This window comes from Heloderma suspectum, chromosome 7, assembly GCF_057233095.1.
Source record: "Heloderma suspectum isolate Gila_16-S chromosome 7, 16-S_ref, whole genome shotgun sequence".
Lineage (NCBI taxonomy): Eukaryota > Metazoa > Chordata > Lepidosauria > Squamata > Helodermatidae > Heloderma > Heloderma suspectum.
Genome location: NC_139464.1, coordinates 22,189,750 through 22,205,216, shown reverse-complemented (window position 1 = coordinate 22,205,216; position 15,467 = coordinate 22,189,750). Strand labels below are relative to the sequence as shown.

At 45.0% G+C, this 15,467-nt stretch overlaps 1 protein-coding gene across 5 annotated transcripts in view; it reads left to right on the top strand.

Moving 5' to 3' along the window:
• Positions 1–15,467, top strand: part of CALD1 (caldesmon 1) — a 283,959-nt gene that overhangs the window by 100,059 nt on the left and 168,433 nt on the right. For all 5 annotated transcript variants that reach the window (XM_084809247.1, XM_084809244.1, XM_084809245.1 and 2 more), the window contains exon 2: positions 7,794–7,901. The gene's annotated coding sequence lies outside the window, so the exon portion shown is untranslated. The remainder of the gene's footprint in view (positions 1–7,793; positions 7,902–15,467) is intronic.

Below are 15,467 nucleotides of genomic sequence, written 5' to 3'. Positions count from 1 at the left end.
TCTTTGCTACCACTCACTTGCCTGACAGGCAGAGAGCCAGTGAGCAAGTAGGCCATGGCATCTACTGTTCCACCTCCTCACCACCGCTGTTGTTTGGGCCAGAGCGAGAGGCAGCTGAACAAGCAGGTGGCAATGGTGAAAAAGGACAAGCAGGTCCAGAGGGCTTTTCTCACTGGGCCCCTTTTGGGGTGTAGACCCTTGGCAGGTGCCCAAACAGGCCTACCTTTGATGCTGGCCTTTGTTTGTAAGGCTTACTTAGGTAATGTATGTGAAGTGCTTTAAACAGAGGTGGTAAACAGAGTTATTTAAACAGAACTTGTTTCCCCCATATCAGGAACCAATTTGTTCATTTCTCAAACTAACCCAAGTGGCTTGGAGTGGTCCTTGGGAAATAATGAACCCCCCGCCCCATGCAGTAGCCATTGCAGCAGGCACTGGGGAGACCACATCTCCAATGTGCTACTGTTCTTTCAGTCCTCCTGATGTGTTATCAGGACAGTGGAGAAAGAGGGGAATAAGAAAGCAAAGTTCCTTCTCCCCTCCAGTGCTTGGTATCGCTGCCTCCCTGTACTTGAAACTAACTAAAGGGGAGGGTGCTTTGGGATCTGAGGGCATGGGGAGCTGGGAATCCTTCTCAAGCTTGGACATGGGTCCAAGCTTGATAAGTATTTCGGATTCTTGTAAGCTCACCTCTCCTTTGAGGTGAGCTTTTAAGAACCCTAGGAGTTGATTTCTGAGACCAATTCAGGCAAATTGCCACAGCAACCCTAGCTTTAAACACTCAGGAAAAAGGGTCTGTAAATATTAATATAAAGGAGTAATTAAATTAAACATTTTACCATGCAATAAGGTGGTCATTCTTCAATTTCAATTTTGGGGCTGAAAAAAGTGCTTTCAGTGCATGTGTGTCTGGAGAAATATTTCCCAACCATATTTATTTTCCCTCCAATCCCGTTGATACAGTTTCCCCTCTTAGCTGCTGCTTCACTGCTATTCCATCACCTCCCCTTATAGTTACAGATTTTCTTCTTCCTGGGTTAGTCACATGGGTGACCCCAGCTAATCAGGGATCATGGTGAATGGGATGACATCACAGTGCTACATTTATAATCACATTTGATGGTGTCATTGAGGGTGAATAAGGCCAAGATAGAAAGAGGGAGAGAGCGCGAGAGCGCAATAAGGGCAAATGGATAGATAAACATTTTTGCAGCTGTTACTGAAAAAAATAATCGAAAGAGGGGGTGCTTTTGGCACTGCGAAAAATGTTCTTGAAATACAAGCACTGAGTTTCAGTTCAGTCCTTCCTATCATATGCTTTTCATATGTCTGTTTTTCTGTTCATTCACAGTATTGTTTCTATGTGATGGAACGACTCGTTTTGCACCAGAGAGGTATTGCCTGTTACCTGTGTTTTACTGTGGGAAAGATAGGGCTGTGTAAGTTGATCCTTAGGGCAGCATCCAGCTGGGCTGCTGTGGTCCCACAAATTGTGTCGTGCCAGCAGGAGCGACTGCTTGCACAAAGGGGAATTATCGGTTCTCAAAGTAACCCTGGAAACAAGCAGAAATGCTCATTTCCAGATTGGGACAGGTCAGCACAGCTTGCTTCCGTGAGCTCTGCTGACCTGCCTCATTCCAGAAATAAGCATTTCCACTTGTTCTGGATTGCTTTTAGGACTGCTAGATCCCCATTGTGCCAGCGGTCACTTCCGCTGGCACACAGGCACAACAGGATACTGCTGATTGGCTGGATCTATACATGCAGCAGAATGAGGTGGTAAAGTCCTGAGGTGATAAAATGGACTGCCTCATTCCAGCCTGCACATTGGGAGCTGACATTTATGAACACTTCCCTGCTGTCAGGAACTGGGCAGCCTCAGTCTGCATGTTGTGTCACCACAAGCTGTGCCCCCACTGGACACATCAGGGTTAAAGTCAAAGGCAGCACACACAACACTGGGGAAAAGGGGAGGCCAGGTGTTTCAGTTGGGGTGAACAAATCCCTCATTTTCAGTTTCTTTCAGATCCTCATTTTTCCAGTCTTAACTTCAGTTCATCCTGAATCTGAGAATGTTTAAAAAATAAATTTGCATGAAAATTCATACATATTTTTCGTGTGCATTTCTCTGAATATATGCATTTTTGTATGCAATATTACTTAATATACATTTTTGGCATGCACTTTCCTAAGATAATACACTTTTGAATGTTATTTTCACTAATATACACATTTCTGTATGCACTTTCCCGTAATATACACTTTAAAAAAAATTGGAGTGCTCCATTGCAAAATTCGGAAGAGTGCAAATTTTGAAGGATAACTATGTTTTGGTTAGTGTGTTTGCTTGAATGTGTTTCTCTTCCATCCCTGTGTTTTAAAGCCAGAGTTACAGTGAGCTCCCTGTCTTTGTAAGCTGCAGTGGGGAGGCAGGGCTTGAGTGCCCACGGGCAGCAGACATGTCAAGAGCTGTGTACTCGAGCTATCCTGATGTGCGAGCCGCAACTACATTGAAGTAACAAGCTAGAGATGTGAAGGCCTGGGGGAAAAAACAGGAAAAAATGGGGGGGGGGAGATTAAAAAAAAAACCATTTCCCCCCCAGGGGTTTTTGGAAAATATGAGGAAAAGTGGGGATTACCCAATTTTTTCTACTCCCCCTCCCACCAATTTTCAGAACTGGTGATCCCTGCTAGCAGTCAAGTGGTACAGTCCATCATCTCAGGACTGTACATCTTGGCTGATGCTGGTGGTGAGAGAGTGAGGTAGAGGGACAAACCCATCTGTTCAGTTTCCATAAGGATAAGCTAATAGGAGATTGACTCATAAAATGGAACAACAGGTGAAACTCCACCTGATAAATAACAACTAACTCCTCATGTGGGTATAGAAGAATGCAACGTTGATTTGAAGTATTATGTATGATCCATAGGGGGAAAAGGGACGTGTGCAGTGTTATTTCTGAAATACCCTATATGAAAGTAATCGGTGCTATATTACATTGTATGCTCACCTTGCTTTATGACCATGGGGTGCACTCTGTGCAGGTTTTGGTCAGAGTAAAGCAAAAGAAAACACTTTCCCCCCTCCCGTCCGAGGCTACAAATGGAATGCTAACCAATCCCCTGATGGCAAAAGCAGTGTTTATTTTTAATTAAAAAATAACAGAGCTGAGTTCACCTCAGTTTTCCCAGCTGCTATTCGTCCATCATAGCAGCTCATAGGCCGTTTTTCCATTGCTGATCTCTGTCATTCTTTTTTCATTGTGCTGGTAAGTGTTACCTACAAATCTGTATTAACATCGCTGACAGTTTAGTAATACAGCTGGCCCTCTGTCCAGTAGACCGTTTTAAAACTGGCCAAAAATACAATCGTCCCAATCCAATCTTCCACACAATGAGTGGTTCCAAATGGGGATGTGCGCTTCTTTGTATCGTATTGCTTCAAAAATCTACAAAACATGTTTGACCAGAAGAAGTGTCACTGGGACAAAAGAGGAATGAGTTGTTCTCTCAAATTGCTTTGCCCTCACTCAAAATTGCTGGTCAGTATAGAGTTGTAGACACAGGGAGAGCTGTGGGGACTTAGCCCCCTCAGGGATATTCCAGATTTCCACCTTGGATAGCTCCTTTAGAGTTGTGACGGGTTCTGACTGAAACCCAGAGGAGACTCACCGCCCCACTGACATTGGAGCCACCAGCCTCCACTGTTCCGGGTCATTGTGGCAAATTAAAATGGTGGCTCCATACTGCCTGGTAGACAGCAACAGTGCTGCCACTGCCACCACCAGGTAAACCTGTCAGGGCCTACAGCAAAATGACCTCTGGTGGGCCCTGAGAGTGTTGAGTGGCAACAGCCTTCTGAATCGGTGCTAGCTTCCATTTAATTTTCCCACAATGCTCTGGAGCAACACTGCATCAGGGCTGAGGCTCTGTGGGAAGTTAAAATGTTAGCTGTAAGCCCCCCTGTGTGGAGGACCCAAGAAAGTTGTCAGCACAGCAGCATCTTGGGGTGCTGTGTCTGCAGCAGCTTCTCACGGGTGCTGCATGCTGGCACTAAGCCTGAAACAGAAAGTGTGTGTTTGCATGTGTGCACATGTGCGCACGAGCGCGCGCGCGCGCACACACACACACACAGAGCACATCAATCATAGCCCATATTAATGTTGCAACTCCTTCCTTCCCAGTCACCCCACCAATTCCACAGACCTTTATGACCAAACTTAACAAAAAATAAATTGTCTTGCAAAAGAGATTCATCTTCGTTAGACGTGACTCATCTTTGGATCGCCTCTGCCTCTCAATTTTGAGGGAATTCTGCTCTCTGCCAGCCAGGGCAATGTCAGCAGGTGCTAAATGATGCTTCAGATCAGTCCGTTTCCATTTGCCTCCTGTCCCAACAGCTATTTCCTGCCTCTTTATGGCACTAATTCTGTTTGGATATTAAAACCTGGATAGGGAAACTGAGCAAAGTAAGCATTTCTTTGGCTTTTCCAAAGACGCAATGAACTCCACATCCTGCTGTCATTAGAACACTTGGTAGCAAGAGTTTTTGAAGCTAGACAGCAAGCCGAATGTCGAGGGAAATGAAGTTGAGTGAGTAATTTTTATTAACAGCAGTAAACAGATCGCTCCGGTAGAGTATTCTGTTGCACAAATCTCTCCAATTGCCTGCGTCATTCAAGTTGTTTGCATGGGGTATTTTGACTAAAGCCTGATTCAGCCAATATGGCCTCCATGCTGAGGCCACTGGAAACAGCTTCTATGTGACAACTGACTCAACATGGGAAACAGGAGAAAAGGGAAGACCAGGGAAAGTGGGGAAGCCTCAACACAGGAAACCTTTAAAACTTCTACCTAACAACTGATCAACTGATTCAACACGGGAAACCGACTCAGTGCGCCATCTTCTATGTTTTTGTTATAAATATTTTAATTAAGAGTTTTAACAAAACAAAACAAACAAACAAAAACATAACAAAACTAAAAAATTAAAAATATAACAACATATTCTAAAATCCTCCGTTTCAAATATTACAATATTCTAGGGAGAAAAAAGAGAAAAAGAATAGATTGCACATAAACTTCAGTAAAAGCAGACTAGATATCCAAATATAAGTCCATTTGCAAGTTATGCCTAAATACTACCACTCTTTCAAATGTTGCTAGCGTTGTTAAGTCTTCAATCCATTGCATTGTAGCCAATGAGCTTTTATCCTTCCAGTATCGTAGTATCAGTCTTTTAGCAACCAAAAGGGCGCAAAAGATGCGTTTATGCTGACTATGTGTTACATTCCAAGAAGCAGGTAATTAATTTAAGAGAACATGTACATCAGTAAATGTTAAAGAGCTCTCCAATATAACATTTATTCGTATAATAATTTCCTGCCAGAAGGAGGCAACACCATCTTCTATGTGACAACTGCTCCCTGTAGCAAGCTGTACTGTACCACACAGATTGCCTCCCACCAAATGGCTTCACTCCATGTCAACTGCCTTGCTGTTGTACCTTTAATAGAACCAAACCCCACAGAAATGTGATTAGGTAAACCTTTTCCCCATCACTTACATCTGCATGCAGGACATCTTTCAGTCTGAGGGTTGAGTTCCATTTCAGAGATACTCTTGGGGCCCACATTCCAGTGGTGCGCAGGGCCAAAGACAAACTGGGCAGGGCCAAAACACCAGCGTATTTTAGCTTAAAGTTCACACTGCCAGTAACTAAGCCTTAGGAGAGGCATTTCAGTCTTTTAAAATGGGGGGAGAAACTGCACAAAAGCTGGGAAACCACCAAATGATAGGTGGCTGGAGAAAAGGGGGTGGGTCCAGGGGAAGGGGGCGTGGCCATTTGGGGAAACTTGGAGGGCCTGAGATTCCCCACCCTTGACTTATATCCACATCAGGAAAAGTTTTACCTGCTACATTTTCTGGGGCAGGCTAAGTTTAAAGGTGCAGGAGCGGGGAATGTAAAAAAAGGTGGCAACCTGAACATCTGGGAAGTTGGCGAATTACCATTGCAAAAGCTTATGACTGCAATGTATTTGCAGCCAGGACTGTATTTAAAACATCCAGATTTAGGCATGTGCAGCTGGGCTGGTGGAAGAAGACTTCCCTGCCTGCTTCTCTCCATGGCAGCCCCTCTGCAAAAGCTACACAGAAAGTCAGGGGCCCTACTGAATGGGGTGAGCTGTGGCGTAGGTGGGAGGCTTTAGCCTCCCTCCCTCAGCAGCCTCAGAGGGGACCACTAGGGAGTGGGGGAGACTTTAGCCTCCACGCCCCCAGTGACCCCAGCACTGCTGAGGTTGCTATTTCCTCATTGCTAATCCCAGCTGGGATAGCTGGGGGGGACGGGACGATAGGGTGTGTATGTGTGGCCTGTGGTCCAGTACCACATGTGGACCTTGGGGCAAAAAAGAGTGCCCACTCCTGCTTTACTGTATGTCAGGGGTCTTCTTTTTCAGCCAGGGGACACATTTGCTGTTTTGAAAAAGCACCCAGGGCACCACCACAAATTGACTGTAGGGGGGTGGGGGGCAATCAGGAAAAGGATGGGGTGCCCCCCTTCTGTGTGTGTGTGTGCTTGTGTACATGCATGATTGTGCAGCCTGTGTGTGTGCTACTCTCTCTGGCTTGCTCCTTCCTTCCTTCCTTCCTTCCTTCCTTCCTTCCTTCCTTCCTTCCTCTCTGGCTTCTCTTTCCTTCCTTCCATTAGCTTAAGCAGAGATCGAACCATTGGCTTGAATAGGGAGAGGAAAAGCCCTTCTGCTAAAAGTTCCTGGGAGAGGGTGAAGGTCACCCCCCCCCACGAAGCACCCAGTTGCCCCAGGGTCCTTGGTTGGGGGGTGGAAGTGGTGCCCCCTCCAGCCATTTTTTGGCAGGGAGGAATCACCCCTGCCTGCCCCATATAAGTGAATGGAGGAATCACTCCATGGGCTTGCAGAGAGGGAAAATAGCTTGGCAGGCACCTGTGCGCACTGCATCGGAGACTCCAATGTATGCAGTTGTAAATGATGGGCTCGCCTGCCATTGGCTGGAGGATCAGGAGCCACTGCTAGGTCGTACTCCTGTCTCTCAGGAAGATCTTCATGGCAAGGGGAAGACCAACGTGGCCCCGTCCATTGGCCAGTGAAGCAGTGGCTGCATGAAGCAGGCTTCCCCGCTCCCTGCCAGAGAAAAACCTTCGGCTCCAACTCCCAGTTGCTGTGAGGCTGAGGAACTGCAGTGAGGCACACTTTGGCTTGTGACATGAGCCAGGGGGATGAAGAGATCCTGAGCTGTGTGGCTTCGTGTGTTTGTATTTGTGGCCGTGTATTATTAATCTGTATTGTAAGCTGCATTGAGGATCACTAGATTGGAAAGGTAGGCTATAAATCTTCTACCTAAACAAACCTCTTTTCTAAAGAGAAATTCCCCACATGCCTTCTCCACAGGGCGCTCTGCATGTATATCAGTGCCACCCTGTATGCACCAGAGCTGCTTGAGTGTCTCTGTTTTGTGTAAGTCCCTCAACGTGAAACAGTGGTGCACATTGAACACACATGCTTTCACTCCTCTGGCTCATGGCATTGCACCTTCTTTTCACTGGGACTGTGCAACAAGAGGGTGCTGTTGAACTCATGTCCTGCTTATGGCTTTCCTGTGGACAGCTGGCTGGCCACTGTGAGAACAGAATGCTAGACTACATGGACTCTCGGTCTGATCCAGCAGGGCTCTTCTGATGTTCTTATGTTTTTAAGACCAGGATGTTCTGAGTAGACAGTCCCCTTCATCTCTTCAATTGTGTTCTACTTCCACAGTGATCACCTACACAGGGTGCAGCAGGACCAGCGCTCTAAATTAATCTGAGCCTTCAGCCTCTGGCACACGACAAACCGGCTTTGAAGTGTCCACCCAGTTGGGACTGTGTGAGTATGACTGAAGTGGCGAACTTTTGAAATCCTTGCTACTTTTCTGTGGTATGGTTTTTTGAGACGTCCCCACATTCGTTATTGTAAAATGCAACAACAACCCATTGTCTAGTCCAGGAGGTGGGCAAAAAGTGGATCTCCAGATGTTTTGGACTTCTACTCCCAGAAGCCTCTGCCAGCATGGCCAATGGTTAGGAATGCTAGGAGTTGAAGCCCCAAACATCTGGAGAGCTCCTTTCTGCAACCCCAGTCTGGTATTCTTGCTGTACCTTTTTGTGGCTATGACTAGTCTACTTAAGAAGAAGCACTGACCAAGCCTGCATTTCCCCTATGCCCCAGAGATGGGAAGGGTTCTATGAAAACCAGGAAAAATGAGGAGGGGATGGTTTTCCCCAAATTTTCCAAAGGCCTCTGAAAATAAATGAGAAAATGGGTTTCCCCTGTTTTTTTCTGGTCCTGCCCCCTTTTTTCCATGGGTTTTTCCCCACGCCTTCACATCTCAAACTCCCCAATCCCCCAATAAATCATGCAAATCATGGAACTTTGCATCACCAAATCATAGAGTTGGAAGGGATCATGGAAGTCTTCTAGTCTTACTACCTGCTCATTGCAGGAGTCAATGCAGGAGGCCATTCAGGTGGCCTCTGATTAAATATCTCCAGTGAAGAAAAACCCACCATCTCCCAGGGCAGTCTGTTCCATTGTCGAACAGCCTTTACCATTAGGAAGTTTCTCCTAATGTTTAGCTGAAATCTGCTTCCCTGCAACTTCTACCAGCTAGTTCTAAGTCCTGCCCTCTGGAGCAACAGAGAACAAGTCTGCTCCATCTTCTGCATGACAGCCTTTCAGATATTTGAAGGTCGCTACATATCTCCCCTTAATCTTCCCTCCTCCAGGCTAAAACAGGTATCTGTTTTACGTAGAGACTTCACAGTTTATGCAGTAGTTTTTTTGCAGTGGGTATACTACTGTTACGCAAACACATAAAGTGTGAATGATAGATATGTGTCCTTAAACACCTTTGTATATGCATTGGCAATCCCTGGTCCAAGGTTTAATAGAGGAACACAGGTCATAGGAAGCTTTATACAGGTCACGTGATTTGTCCATCCATCACAATAATGACTGGGTTCACACAACACACTAACCCACACTCCGTGGCTGAGTGTGGGTTGTTATTGAAGCATGGGTTGTTGTTGTACTGTGGGTTATTGTGCTGTCTGAACGCAGCATGTTTTCTGCAGGGTGGCTTGTTAACCACGCAGCGTGGCTTATTTTTCTCGAACAAGGCACCTTCAGAACCCATGGTTTCTTGTTGGGTTGTTCAGGGTGGTTAACAAACCAAACCACACCGCATGGTTAACAATCCACCCTGTGGAAAACATGCTGTGTTCAGACAACACTATAACCCATGGTTCAACAATAACCCATACTCAACCACTGAGTGTGGGTTAGCGTGTTGAGTGAACCCAGCCATTGCCTACTCTGACTGACAGTGGCTGTCCATGGTCTGTCTAAGCCTTTGCCCATGACCTGTCACCTGATCCTTTCAACTGGAGATGTCAGGGGTTGAACCTAGGACCTTCTGCATACAAAGCAATGGATGTGCTCTACCGCTGAGCAACAGTCCCACCCCTAAGTACAAGGTTCTCTTCCTCCCCCATTTTATCCTCACAACATCCCTTTGATGTTGACAGTGGTGCAGCTAGGTAATGTGAGACCTTGGACTTAATGGTCTTACAATGCCTTCCCTTTAGACAGCCATGTGTATTACTTCAGATGTGAAGTGAAGTCACATTGCTCTTCCCCTGGCACCCCCTGAACTGCCATTCCATGCTTTACAATGGCATCGACATTCCTGAAATGTTAGAGAGAGGAAAACAACTCTGGGGGAAAGGAAAAGAAAAACTCTGAGCATGTGCAATTTCACATTTTAAACTCACTTAAATCATAGCACCGTCATGACTGCAGGAAGAAAACTGGGTTTGGTTCTGCTGACCTGACACTAAAGCCATTTACTTGGGAATAAGCACCATTTTGTTGTACAAAAGGATAATATATTTTAAAAGCTAAGAGAGAGAGGGAGAGTGAGAGAGAGCGAGAGGGAGCATCTCTAACCATGTACATGGCCAGCTGGCTGCCCCAAGACTATACAGTGTTTAAAAAAAGAAGAAGAAGAAGAAGAAGAAGAAGAAGAAGAAGAAGAAGAAGAAGAAAGGAGCTGCAGCAGCCCGTTGCTCAGTCCTGGGGGGGCCCGTGCCGAGGTTGGGCCTGCTTACTGCTGCCCTGATCACCTGCCATTCTCTGGGTGGTCATTTGGGGGCCCCTGGGTCCTGGACTTTGGCCTGTGGTCCAGCCCTAACTGCACCAAGCTGATGGATAATGTCTGTGCGGGGATTTGAACCTGGGTTTCCCCCAGTCCTAGTCCAACACTTGAACCATTGTACCATGCTGGCTTAAAATGTCAGTGTAACAACCTACTCTCAGTCACAACTTAACTCTCCATAATATCCATTGTTCGGTTTAAATGTTGTCTTGAGTGTTTGTAATGAGTCTCTTTTTGTGCCTTAGAATTTGTGATGGGCTTTCAAGGTAGTTTTACTTATCCTGTAGTGCTGTTGTCAGTGGGTTGGATCCAGACTTATTCATATGTAGAATAAAAGGTAAAGGTAAAGGTGTCCCCAACCAGTCGTGTCCGACTCTAGGGTGTGGTGCTCATCTCCATTTCTAAGTTGAAGAGCCAGCGCTGTCCGAAGACACTTCCGTCGTCATGTGGCCGGCATGACTGAACACCGAGGTGCACAGAACGCTGTTACCTTTCCTGCTGAAGCGGTACCTATTTATCTACTTGCAATTTCTTGCTTTCGAACTGCTAGGTTGGCAGGAGCTGGGACTGAAGACGGGAGCTCACTCCGTCACACCCATTGAAATCATGGGACTTAAGTTAGTCCCATTGATTTCAATGGGCCTACATTCTAAGTATGACTAAGTCTGGATCTATCTCAGTGCTTGTGACTGAGGTTGGATAATCCACAAAGGGACTTCCTGTACAATTGATGGGTGAATGCAGGGGTGGAGAATCTCAGGCCTGGGAGCACATCCAGCCCTCCTGGGGTCCAATCTGACCCTCCAGTGTTCCCCAGGTGGCCACACCCTGACCACTGATCATTTGGTGGTTTCCCACTTTTGAGCAGTTTTCCCCCCATTCGAAAAACTTGCAATGCCTCTCCTAAGGCTTAGCTACTGGCAGTCAGAGCTTTAAGCAATGATAGGCTAGTATTTTGGGTACTGGGCCCTTTTCCCTTTTGCCCCAGCCCAAGAGCTTCTTTGAAATGGAATTCAGCCATCAGCTCAAATTGGTTCAGCAGACCTGCATTATGTACCAGTTAGTGAATCCCAAAGCTCCTTCAGTTTTGAAGTTTGTGAAGAAGAATCATCCCACTGATTTGAATAATGAGTCTTAAGTTTGGATTTGGAGTCTAGAGTTACACTGGGTTCTTGACACAGGCAAACCCCAACTTTTTATCTTAGCAGCAACAGATCCCCTAACCCTTGAGAGATCTCCTAAGGCAAACATTCTTGGAGGACATTCTTTTCCGCCACTCTAGGTACTTAGAGGCCCGATTACAAGCTCTATTTGCTTGTCAGATACCTCCAAAAAGTTAGCATTCTAATTAAAAGGGAACAGTGGAGTCTCCCCCAGCCCTTAAAAAGATATGTTATTAAAGATTTCCACATTTTTAAAATTATATGAGATTGCTCTCTCAAATGGTTAAATATGTGTGTACATATGTATATATGTTACTCTGGGTTTTTGAAGCTGTTTTCTGGAGATAGGCAAAGCTGTCACGCATCATCCATCATTAAGCCTAGCTTCAAAAGTTTGATTCAAAGTGAGATTGACTCTTAAGACATCAATGATTCAAATGAACAGTGACTTTATGATACCAGCTGTTCTGTTGGGCTAAAAAAGGCACATAGCTTGAATAGCATCCTTTGATGAAGGCAGCACTACCTTTTCTGAAATATTTGACCCTTAGGCAAAAATTGTAGTCCTCCATAGGACTGTGAAATGTGCAGTCTGGAGCATAATTTGGGGGCAGGGGTGTTGAATATAAGGCTCATTCATAGAAGATAGGCACTGCAGGACCCAAACAGACATTACTTTAAAAGTGTACCTAGCAGCTATATCTTTTTGCCAGTTTTACTCTAAAGTAGGTGCAGGGCCTCAGATCTGTATCAGGAGGACCCTAGAGTTGGGGGATAGGGGACTTTTAAGATCTGTATCAACCCCCCCACACACACATTCACTCTAGAGTAAAAATGAAAAGACACACATTTAAAGTAACAATTTCCAGGGGGTAGGCATGTTAGTCTGTGGCAGCAAAAACAACAAGAGTTTTGTGGCACCTTAAAGACTAACAAACTTATTTTGGCATAAACTTTCATGGACACTGTCTACTTCGGATACATGAAGTATTAAGTTCAGACTGGCAGGTTTATATACATACACATGCTGCAGTAGGTGGGAAATATAAACTCTGTGTATGTATTAAATTTTATTTGCAATTATAACAAAACAAAAGGGAGGAAAAACTGTGAACAACAACACCGAGAGCAAGAACATCCAGTCACGATAACTGTTCACAACACCATTAAGTTAAAAACACACACACACCAAACAAACAAAAAGGTTTGATACCTCTGTTTCAAATGTACCTATTGATATAAGCAACATTCAGCAATACTGGATTAGAATGAACAGGCTGGTTTGCATGTCATGATAAGCCACCCTGAAAAGAAGCCACAGTGGGTTGGTTGTTCCCTCGCTAGGCCATGGTATTCCCAACAGACAATCAGGCCCTGTGCAGACTAGAGTTTATTTTGTAGAATTTGTTTTCCCCTTTGGGGGAGATTTGCGCAAATTCACTAACGTGCAGTAGTGACTGTGAATAAGCACAGTAGTTACTACGAATAAGTGCAATAGTTATTGTGGATTTGTGCAAAATCTCCCCAAAGTTTTTTTTAAGTTACCTTTGTGCAAATTTCCCCAAAGGTGCAAAAATAATGTTAAATATGCACAAATCTCCCTGAAGGTGAAAAAATGTTAAGTATGTGCAAATCTCCCCAAAGGTGTGTGTGTGGGGGGAATAATGTGAAATTTGTGCAAATCTCCCCAAAGGTGAAAAAAAGTGTTGCTGTCTAGGGAGGCGATGATATATTGGAGGTGGGGTGGTTGGCTAGGGAGAAGGGAGGATAGAGGCGGGAGGTGCCACTAGCGAAATCACAAGGAGTGACCAATTTTTTTGCCACTCTAGCCAGGCAGCTCTGTAGACCTTCCAAAGAAGCCATACATAAGCCACTCTGCCGGGCTTGGACATCATGACAAGCAACTCTGAAAACACGCCACCCTGAACAACTCAACAACAAGCCATGGGTTCTCAGGGTGGCTTGTGAGTGATTAACAAACCACACTGAGGAAACCGTGCCAGGTTCAGATGTCATGACAAGCCACCCTGAAACAAGCAAAGGTGACACCCCACTGTGGATTGTCGTGTCATGTGAACCAGATCTATATGTCTAAAGAAGCATCCAAACAAAATTGACAGCTGTAAGATTTGCATCCAAATGCAACAAGAACAGTAAGCAGTAAAAATATTATGTTTTTACTGTAGAATTTTATTGTATTAAACTGTTCTATTATACACTCTGTACATTGCCCAGAGTGGCTGGGTGACCAGCCAGATGGGCGATTAAGAAATTTAAAAATAAATAAATAAACAAACAAACAAACAAACAAATAAATAAATAAGATCTTCAGCCCAATGAGCAAGAGGTGGTGGGTGTTTAACCTTCCAGACTTGGATGGTAAGTTTCTTTACAACTGTTAGGGCTCATAGAGTCCATTTTTTTCTGTCCCTCTGTTAATCCCCACATCACAGGAATATAATTTAAAAGCACGTGAGTATCTGCAATTATCACAGATAATCATCACACCCCTAGTTTAGCTGCTTTCCCCCCCACCCCTTACTGGTGCTTTTCCATTGAAAGCTCAGCAATGGGACCCTGGCAACTGTGAGCAAATTAGCCTGCATGAAGTCTTGCCTTGTCAATGGCCGTTTGACAGCTGAAATAGACAAAGAAATTGACCAGGCAAGACTACTACACATATTGGACAGCACTGGCGCAAGACTGACAAATAATAACAGTAAAAAAAATATATTAAAACTTCATTTGCGCAAATTTCTGGGGCTGAAAAATGGGAGGCAAACCAGTGACGGTCACTCCGAAGTGCCACTCAGGCATTGCTGGAGGGGCTGTCACTGGTGAGATTGCAACGGGTTTTTTTTTTCCTGCTGTTGCCAAGCAGCTCTCTGGCTGATTCCCGCAACCCACAATGAAATGGCTCTGCCGGGTTCAGACAACACACACCAACCCATTGTGGGTTGAACAACCCCTAGAACAAGCCATGGGTTGTCAGGGTGGCTTGTTCCCGAAAAATAAGCCCCCTTGTCAGAAGCAGTCTGGGTTCAGACAACACAACAACCCATAATGGCTAGTTACCCATGATAGGTTGTCATGTCATCTGAACCCAGGCAATGTCAGCCAGAGGCCATCCCTCTCTTATTTTCAAAAGATTCCCCAGAAAGTGAGTCCTAGGTTCCTTATGTAATAGATAATGCAGTACATCTTCTACTTCCCCAGTGCCACAGATACAAAACCACCGCACTTAGGCGATCCCTTTATATTTCCCCTCCAAATATTCTGAGGACATTGTTTGAAAACAAAGGGTGATCAGCACTTTTCTAAGGGCCATAAAAGTAAACTCCTGAAGGTACTGTTGAAAGGATTGTCCTCTCTTAAAAAGACTGAGCCATGGGGAAAATGCTTGAAATTGACTGGCATGTACACAACCATCTACTTCAAAAAGTATATCTGTTATCAGCCACTTATTCTTTTGGGCTAAGGTAGCCTGAGCCACTCCAAAATAAAACTGGGACAATGTTAGCCAATAATAGGTCTGTCCTATTATTGGCTGGCTGGTCATCAAAGCCTTGTTTTGCTAGGTTTCATTCATAGAATCATAGAATAGTAGGGTTGGAAGGGGCCTACAAGGCCATCAAGTCCAACCCCCTGCTCAATGCAGGAATCCAAGTCAGAGCATCCCTGACAAATGGCTGGTTCAGCAACCTTCTGCTGTTCAGCAATCTTTTACCAAACAAAATAGATGCCTTAAGGATTCTTGCCTTAATAGACAGAAGTCCAACTTCCAACCTCAGCAAGGAGGAAAAACCTCCAAAGGGAGTGCCCACAGTTCCTTCAGAAACCCATTCTGGATGGTCTCAATTACAGAGATCTGTCCCTGACCCCATATCTGAGTGACATGGGTCAAAAAATCCCAACTTCAAGTACAGCCTGATGGGATCTGAGCTAGCAGTGACTGACCAGGAAAGAGATCTTGGGGTTGTGGTGGACAGCTCAATAAAGATGTCAATCTAGTGTGCAGCTGCTGTAAAAAAGGCAAACTCCATGTTAGGCATAATTAGAAGAGGAATTCAGAAT